At 34.2% G+C, this 9,540-nt stretch overlaps 1 long non-coding RNA gene across 1 annotated transcript; it reads left to right on the top strand.

The window, feature by feature from the left end:
* The first annotated feature begins 521 nt into the window (after window positions 1-521).
* LOC108360263 (uncharacterized) lies at window positions 522-8,988 on the top strand. The gene is made up of 4 exons (XR_001847080.1): window positions 522-696; window positions 1,588-2,409; window positions 3,653-4,083; window positions 8,623-8,988. It is a non-coding gene; the product is annotated as an uncharacterized LOC108360263 (long non-coding RNA).
* The last annotated feature ends 552 nt before the right edge of the window (window positions 8,989-9,540 follow it).

The following is a 9,540-nucleotide window of genomic DNA, read 5'->3' as shown; positions in this document are numbered from 1 at the left end:
TAAATCTTGGAAATGACCCGGGAAAAAAGGATCGACACTCATCACCTCTTTGTCGACTTTAAAGCCGCTTTTGATAGCACTAAAAGGAGTTGCCTATACGCCGCTATGTCTGAATTTGGGATCGCCTCAAAACTCATACGGCTATATAAAATGACGTTGAGCAATACCACCAGCTCCGTCAGAATAGGGAAAGACCTCTCCGAGCCGTTTGCCACCAAACGGGGTTTCAGACAGGGCGACTTCCTTTCATGTGACTTCTTTAATCTGATGTTGGAGAAGATAATAAGAGCTGCAGAACTGAACCGCTCAGGAACAATTTACTACAAGAGCGTGCAATTGCTGGCTTATGCCGATGACATCGACATCATCGGTAACAAAAACCGCGAAGTCTGTTCTGCCTTTTCCAAGTTGGATAGGGAAGCAAAGCGCATGGGTCTGGTGGTAAACGAGGACAAGACGAAGTATCTCCTGTCATCAAACAAACAGTCAGCACATTCGCGCCTTGGCACCCACGTCACTGTTGACAGTTACAATTTCGAGAAAGTAGAGAATTTCGTTTATAATTATCACGTTCTTAATTTCGTTGGATTAGATGTCAAATGGCACGTCTACTGAATTCATGCTAGTTATTGCATAAAACAGACTACAAGCCATTTAAAAACCTAATTCTAATCCATACGCATGTATATCGCACAGGTAACGTAACAGTCTTTTTCTGTATCGTAAAAGTCCGAGCATCTTTTGCAAATATTGACTTCAAAATTAGGGTGCATTCCAAAACGTCAAAATACAAAGCATCAGTATCTTTTATTTCTAAACCTCATTCGATTGTGATGCCAAATGACGCTAACTTTCAACTAGGTTGCGCAAGTTGGACTTTTTCTCCTAGTGCGGTTTAGAAATAAAAGAGACTGATGCTTTGTATTTTGACGTTTTGGAATGCAGCCTTAATTNGATCGCCTCAAAACTCATACGGCTATATAAAATGACGTTGAGCAATACCACCAGCTCCGTCAGAATAGGGAAAGACCTCTCCGAGCCGTTTGCCACCAAACGGGGTTTCAGACAGGGCGACTCCCTTTCATGTGACTTCTTTAATCTGATGTTGGAGAAGATAATAAGAGCTGCAGAACTGAACCGCTCAGGAACAATTTACTACAAGAGCGTGCAATTGCTGGCTTATGCCGATGACATCGACATCATCGGTAACAAAAACCGCGAAGTCTGTTCTGCCTTTTCCAAGTTGGATAAGGAAGCAAAGCGAATGGGTCTGGTGGTAAGCGAGGACAAGACGAAGTCATGCCATCAAACAAACAGTCAGCACATTCGCGCCTTAGCATCCACGTCACTGTTGACAGTTACAATTTCGAGAAAGTAGAGAATTTCGTTTACTTGGGAACCAGCATTAACACCGATAATAATGTCAGCATTGAAATCCAACGTAGAATCACTCTTGCCAACAAGTGCTACTTTGGACTGAGTAGGCAATTCAGGAGTAAAGTCCTCTCTCGACGTACGAAAACCACGCTCTATAAGTCACTCATCATGCCCGTGCTGGTATATGNCATACGCATGTATATCGCACAGGTAACGTAACAGTCTTTTTCTGTATCGTAAAAGTCCGAGCATCTTTTGCAAATATTGACTTCAAAATTAGGGTGCATTCCAAAACGTCAAAATACAAAGCATCAGTATCTTTTATTTCTAAACCTCATTCGATTGTGATGCCAAATGACGCTAACTTTCAACTAGGTTGCGCAAGTTGGACTTTTTCTCCTAGTGCGGTTTAGAAATAAAAGAGACTGATGCTTTGTATTTTGACGTTTTGGAATGCAGCCTTAATTTGATCAGTTCAATAAATTCGTAGTTCTTGAGTTATATAAGCAGAGCAGACTTTTTAGATAATATAAAGCAGCGTTAAAAAGTACTTCCAAAAATTGTAATGTAACAGTCCGCCGTTGAAAAATTTATAACTCCTAAACAACAGGAGGTACAATATATTTTACGTATATATTAAATATTGTCACATACTTATGCTTTCAGATGTAAGAAGAAAAAATAGCAGAATGTTGTATTCTAGCAAGTTTCAGCGGAATTTGGATAGCACTTTGAGCCAAAACGTATTGTAATAGTACGCGTTTTGGGCCATATCATCATTTTCTTTAATTTATAGAGTCAGAAACAATCAGCGCAAATCAAAATATATTTATAATAAAAGCCTAATAACTAAGAAGCAATTACATTGTAAAAATATAATAACAAGTTATGGTTTTGATATTTCTGGACATAAGCAATTACATATGTATTGAAAAAGGCACTTTACAGATGCAAATACATATCGTGTAAGAACACCTTAAGTAACTAATGCGGCTGTCACGATTTGCGAACAGGGCTGCCAGAACTTTTCAGGTAAGTTGTCGACCCTACCGAGTAACAGTATAATCTTTGAAGCGATGGTTAAGTTGAAAAAAATAAGAAATCGCAGTCTGCCATTAGATTGTTATACATAATTTTAATGGCCTATAAATCCTCTTCTCATGTTTGATTTTTAAAATCGGGGGAAAAATAGTCAAGCTGTTAATAGATAAGTCCCCCAAGTACGAAAATAACGTATTTTTTAATAAAAAAAATGGAGGATTCGGGAACTATAAAACACCTATGAGAAATGTGTAAAACAGGAAAATTTTTACAATATGAAAAAAACACTCTACAAATCCGTACATCTTCACGGAAAGCTAAAAATCCGCACGTTGAATCCGTACAACCATTTTCATGTCTATAAATTAGTACCGTATGGAAAATCCGTACATCTGGCAGGGCTGTTTGCGAAGAGAGAATGATCAAAGTAAAGAAAAACGACCAACATTGGGCGGGCAGGGTGAAAAGCACAAAAACGTTACTATTCGCTATTCTTTTAAAAAAATCACTATTTTTTTGTTTAGGCACGTGCTAAGTAAACATTACGACAAACAGCTGATTGTTCGATCATCAAAAAATCAAAGGTACTAATTGTATGAAAAAGTACAGCATAGCTTTAATACGAAAGTACAATAAGTAGTTTTGAAAGGCAATTTTATGAAATTTACTTTATGCTTAATAATTTTCATAAACTGAAATATTAATAATTTTATTACCTGGACCCTCAAAAACCGGAAATTTTGATGTCCGGGTGCGTCGTCAAAACCGACATGGACAAAGATCAAAAAAACCGGACTGTTGGCAACTCTGAGTATATACCCTGCTAGTAATTGGAAGTTATTAAAGGTAAATTAACTCGTATCACAAAAACAAAAAAAAAACATTTCTCTCGCTTTTTGTCTTCTTAGCAAGTTTTCGGACAATTTTTTTTTCTTAAATCTTGAAAAGAAACGAAGGAATTCCTGGAAGATCATTCAAGTATAATATTTTTTTTTTATTTTCCCTTTGTTTGGCTTTTTCAATTAACGTGCAAGTGAACAAATTCGATTAACCAATAATAAAATTACATTTAAATACTAAACAGATGCGTTATTTGATTTATTATGTTAATGCCTTTTTACTATACGTTTTTGGAACTGCTTTCAAAATATTTGATTCGAATGATTTAATAATCTAAGCCAAAAACAAAGGGATACACATCTAACTTTCCCAATAATCTACTTTGACTTTTCAGGCTATGTATTTCGCATAAGTTACTTTCATTCCTAATTGTTGTATCTTCTTATTATTTGTCGCTTTAACCGTCTATGCGATTTTGGCCGAGTTCAGCAAAGCGCGCCAGCGTTTCTCTTTTGTGCCAACTAAACGCCAATTGGAAATGCCAAGTGAAACCAAGTCCATCTCCACTTGGTATTTCCATCGGGTTCCGAGTTGAATACTTTCATAGTTGCAGCGTCGGAGTCCATTCGAAAGACATAGCGAAGCAAGCGAAACCGCTGTATAACTTTCTTATTATAAAGACGTGACGTCTTGGTGGAACAGTTCTACTCGACGGCGGATAAGAATTCGAAAAACGTGTTATGATCGGCGATGATTTTCATAGAAATGTCATATCGAACTAGTAACATCCGGAATATAAAATGCTGGCAGCGTATAAACAAATTGGTAATAACAGGAAGCCTTGAAGAATGAATTGTTTGTTTATCTGTATGTATATTAGGGTGGTTAAAAAGTGAAGTATGAAATTTTAATGTTTTCACCCCCTAGGTTTGTTCTATATCGAAAGATTATATGTATCTCGCTTTCTTTTATTTTGAAATCAAAACATATTTAGAGGTCGCCCAAAGCGCTCAAAATGTTCCATGTATTTTGCATTGGAAAACAAATTTTTCGTAGATATAGTATAGAATTCCTGAAAATCAATATATTTGATCGCTAAGCTCTGTTTCCCTTGAGGAGAATTCCAATAATAATGCCCAATTGTTTATTTTACCATTTTTTATTACAAACGGTTTTTACTATTAAAAAATTATTATAAACAATTGGGTATTATTATTGGAAGTCTCCTTGAGAGTAACAGAGTTTTCCGATCGAAAAATATTGATTTCCAAAAATTCTATACCATTTGAAGGAATAATGGTTTTGGGAAGAGGAGTCAGGTTAGTTAGGAAGGCGTGTACGAATGACTCATACTTCCACTCGGAGGCAGATTTGCCCATTGTGAATGTCCTCTATGAGTGCAAGGAGGAGACACATCTTTCTGTCAAACCATTTACTATCCCGGATGAAACCATGGAGGTGCGATATTTTCAATTCCGCTATCTCTCCCAGCTTTTAAAAACGTCATCCCAAATGCTTGAGATGCCTTTGAGGGACCTCTAAATCATTTAAGAACAATCCTAGGGGGTGAGGGCATTACTTTTGTTTGGACCACCCTAATGTACATAAGTTCATACATAAGTGAATACAACTTATTTTTATCGCTTATCGTTTGTTATAGCTTGATAACAATGTTTATATTGCCCCAAAGGCATGGACACAGCTTGGAAGGTGTTTACCGTAACTTATCTGTAAAAAAATCTTAAATAAAAACTAATACGGCTAAGATTAATCTTTTTCCAAAAATTCATAGTCGTATAGGCTATACCAGTATACGTACATATGTATGTATGAAAAAATATATTACGATCTTCAAAATACAAGAAATAACATTTCTTACCAGGCTGTAGATTAATATTTAAAAACGTACAAATTACAAAAATGTTGAAGATTTTACAGACCGTTGTCGCGGCGTCTATTGCTAAATTACGATAATCTTTGAGGGTTTTTAAGAGTGGAGGTAAGAAAAACAATAAATTCATGAAAAGAATGCGTCTATGTAAAACATACATACATACAAACATATGCAGAACAGAGAAGCGCACCGAGTATAATGAAACTTAGTATATCCCACTCACGATCCATAATTTGTTCTACTTATGTACATGCATTCATACTTATTGAAATCCCTCGAACGTCATATCCACCTGGGGCTGCCAACCGTACTATAATATATTCATAGTATTGTACTATTTTTTCGGTCTGCGCATTATATACTGTTTTAAAAAATATAGTATGCAAACTAATATTTCTTCAGTTGCAAATAGTTTGTAGGAAAAATGTGTATTAAATGGATGACCTTTGTACTGAAATAACAATATTACAAGAAATATTCTTTAAACTAAAAGGTCATGAATAGAAATACAGATCAAAAATGGCAACATTTTTAAAAATACTGAGAATGAATTGCCAAATTTACTTAAATATATTTAATTTCTGCTCTCCATTCCTGCAACTTCGGAATTCACAGAAAGAGTTTCTTCCATTATGGATGTGAAATGGCGAAATGAGAGAAACAAAGCGATTACCTCCCTACAAGTTCATTAATTTCGATTCACATTAATTAAAATATTGATTGCGATAAAGCATATGATACTTTCATATTTAGTTAACAAGGAATTGTTAAAACCTGTCAAAATTGCAAAGAAATATATTAAGAAAAAAGATTTATACATAAAAAGCGTTTTTACTTTTCCTTTTAAATAACTATATATATTTGAAGTGTACTTTATTTTTTCAGATTTGTTTGATAAAGTGCTATAAATATTTTACAAAATGTTGGCCCTATCCACCCTTTTTTCTGTCATACTCATACTTAACAACATGCATGACGCGATCAAACTTCAACTCTCTTTGGCTTGATGTGCAGAGAGCTGAGGGAAAAAGTAAGATTTATGAGTGCAGATCAGTATCGCCATCATTTTTCACGGAAACGATCTGGATCATTCTTATTGAGGCTGGCAGCACTGATTTTATACTACTAGCAGTGAATCGGTTAATTACACTGGTTTACAGCAAAAATGTTCTATTGATGCCACTATCCAATTCCCATGTAGAACTCCTCGGTGATTCCGAAAATCGAAATAATTTTTTTTCTATGGATGACTTTTCGAGGTATTTGCAATTTACTGTTATTCAGATTTAAAAAATTGTGGTTTCACTTAATCACGTATATCTTACGAAACAATTGAATAATCGTAATATAAGACACGGGAAATGAAAGCAAATGAAATTCTCCATAAAACGGATATGCATCACTGTTCGGTAGCCCTGTCCCTAATCAACTCAATTTTCGGAATCAGCGAGCGATTCTACATATAGATTGGATAGTGGCGTCTGGAGAACAAAATCAAAATTTAAATTTGTGATCCAGTGTTACCAAAAAGAATAAGTCAGCATGTTTCCGATATGGAATATTTATTGAAGTTGAACATACCTCCTTTAAACTAACCGAAATGCATCAAACTTGTGGAATCGAAAAAATGCTCACCTCTTTTCCTTGGTAACAACAAAAAAGTGGTGTGCGCCTTTAACCAGACCTACCTACCGACCTGTATTTCGACCCGTTGAATCCAAATCTGAGGCCCGTTTGACTCATACATAATGTGACAAACTATTCATAGCTCAAAGAAGTACAGGAACTGGAAACCTAAAATAGTATGAAAGTAATGAGAAAATGGTAAAAGCAGAACATACAAAAATGGTAACAGTGTACCAATTCAACAAATCAATTTTATTAATTAAAAATCTATACTATATATTATTCTAAGGCGGGGCGCTTATTTCCAGCGATCTACTAATCGTACAAGTCATGTGTCAAATTAAAGTGCTCGATCTGAAACTTTGCACAAACATTCCACGTTTAAGAATCATTAGACCACTTTTTCAATATTTTCACGGAAATTTTTTAAAGTTTTACATTGAACAAAGCATTGCTACGTTCATTTCAATAGGCAGCAACTGTGGAGCGCTCTGAGTGTGGAGTAAAAAAGGACGCCTACAGCAACACCTCGAATGAGTGTTTTCGGAGCGCTCGGAATATATAAAGTGCTTTTAACCGACTTCACAAAAAGGAGGAAGGTTATGAGTTCGTCGGAATATTTTTTTTTTCGTTAAAAAAAAAAAATTAAAATAAATATATTTTGTATATTAGAAAATATACACATGTGTATGTATGTATGTCGCACATTTCTTTCTTTCTGGAATATCGTATATTAAGTTTCACTTCTTCCGCGCGTAGGGACTACACGCACTGCGTTTTTTTTTATTGATGACATGTTACTAGGGATGTTAATTTTTCGGCTTTTTCCGATCCCGGGTTTTTCGGGATGGCGTTTCCGAAAAAATTACTTCTATATTGTTTGAGAAGCTCTCATACCATGAAATAAATAATAAATAAATGGGTTTGAAACCTACTTTTTTATTTAAAGTGGCGTTTTTATTTTTTCTCTCTGACCGTAGGATTTATTTTTAAGGACTTTGTAATTTCAAAGATATGATTAATTCCAAAAATTATTAAAAAATTCAATGCAACGTAGAATAAAAATATGAGTAACAAATGCAACAGGAAATTTCTTTATAAATTAAAAAATTTAGATTTTTTGGATTCACAAGGACGAATAGGTAATTTTTAAGCTGACGAATGAAGCGAATTTTCAAGCGAAGAATTATCTAGTTTATATAAGCCCTTCACATATAATTTCTCAAAAACAAATATTGCGAAATTTCAAAGATAAAATTTTAAAATGACATTTTCAATATTTACTAGCCCTTCTGCATTAGAAACTTGAATCTGTTTAAATTCTACAGGATTTCCTCTTAAATTTTATAGCCATACTTCTTCTCTAAGCACATTTCTCTAAATTTTTAAAATCATTTTTGAACTACTGACGTCAAAGTGAAAAAACTAAAAACGCAATTTTACTATATTTGGCCCATGGTTTCGCGAATATATTGATATTTGTGTTTAAAATTTACTATCGCGCAGTGGTATATATATAATGAGCTAGACATTTATAAAAAATATTAATTATTAAATAAAAAAAGAAATATAGCCAATACTGGTCAAGAAAAGGAGTTTCTATTATTGCCATCAGTGCAAATTACTTGCCAAGAATCCCGGGATTTTCGATACCTTAAAAAGTCCGGGATTCCGTGATCTCGGGATTAACATTCTTAGATGATAGTAACCGCGATTTTCTCATGCGCATTTAAGAAACATTACAAAAAAATTAAGATTATCAGTTAGTGGAAGAAATAACCAATATACTAGATGATTGTATGAAATTAGTAAATCGTCAATAAAAACAAATTGGATTTTTTCAGCCAGCGGACATGGCAAAAGATCTTTCGACGGAATTGGAGCTCTGGTCAAACATTATGCGACTAACCACAACTTGCAAAAATCACATATGGAAGGAATACATAATACAGACGCATTTGTATCAGTTGTACAAAATTATACCAACGTGATTATTCTTTTATACGCTCGAAAAAGAGAAGTGGAACCTTTCAGGGAAAAAATACTAATGAGATCAAAAAACAGAATATATATATGTATATGGATAATATGTGACGCTGCATTACTTAAAATACTGACACTTCTTATTTAAAAAAAAAATTCTTACGACTTTCGAGACGTTTTAGCGTCAAACCTATTGGAAAAAATTATGCTTTTTATGTAGGTAGTAACAACAAACAAATTTTCAAGAAAATAAGAAATTATGTTTTTGAGAAAATTTGCTTTTACAAAAATGGCCGCCATTTTGTTAATTTTCAAAATGTTTCAAATTTACAAGTATGCAAATATAGAGAATTGAAAAAAAATATTCAGCCATTTTTCTCTAAAACCACAGTTTGCCCTAAAATTTTCAGATGCTCGTAACTCAGCGAAAAAAATACGTATCTCTTTATTTGCCCTAAAAAACATGAAAAATTGTATTAAACATTATTTCGAATTTTGAGCCCATTCGCCCTGCATGAATTGAAATAGAATCAGCTACTTAAATTTGAACATATGTAAATTCGGTATAAGCACATTAGGGCAATTCGTATAAACGCGTTAATGCCTCGTAACCAGAGTTGCCGTTGAGAATTTTCGGAAAGTCGCAAAAAAGGGGTCATTGACGAAAAAGAGGGTTACCATATTATTTTTACTTTTCTTTACTAGTGAAAGAAAAAATCTGTTGAATTTAAAATGAAAATAGCGGCACAAGCTTTTCACAAAACAGGGTAGCAAACATA

This window comes from Rhagoletis zephyria, unplaced genomic scaffold, assembly GCF_001687245.7.
Source record: "Rhagoletis zephyria isolate East Lansing unplaced genomic scaffold, Rhagoletis_zephyria_1.1 Rzeph_scaffold_00015, whole genome shotgun sequence".
In the NCBI taxonomy this organism is placed as follows: domain Eukaryota; kingdom Metazoa; phylum Arthropoda; class Insecta; order Diptera; family Tephritidae; genus Rhagoletis; species Rhagoletis zephyria.
Note: the sequence above shows the minus strand (reverse complement) of the source record. Positions and strands in the feature narration are given on the sequence as shown.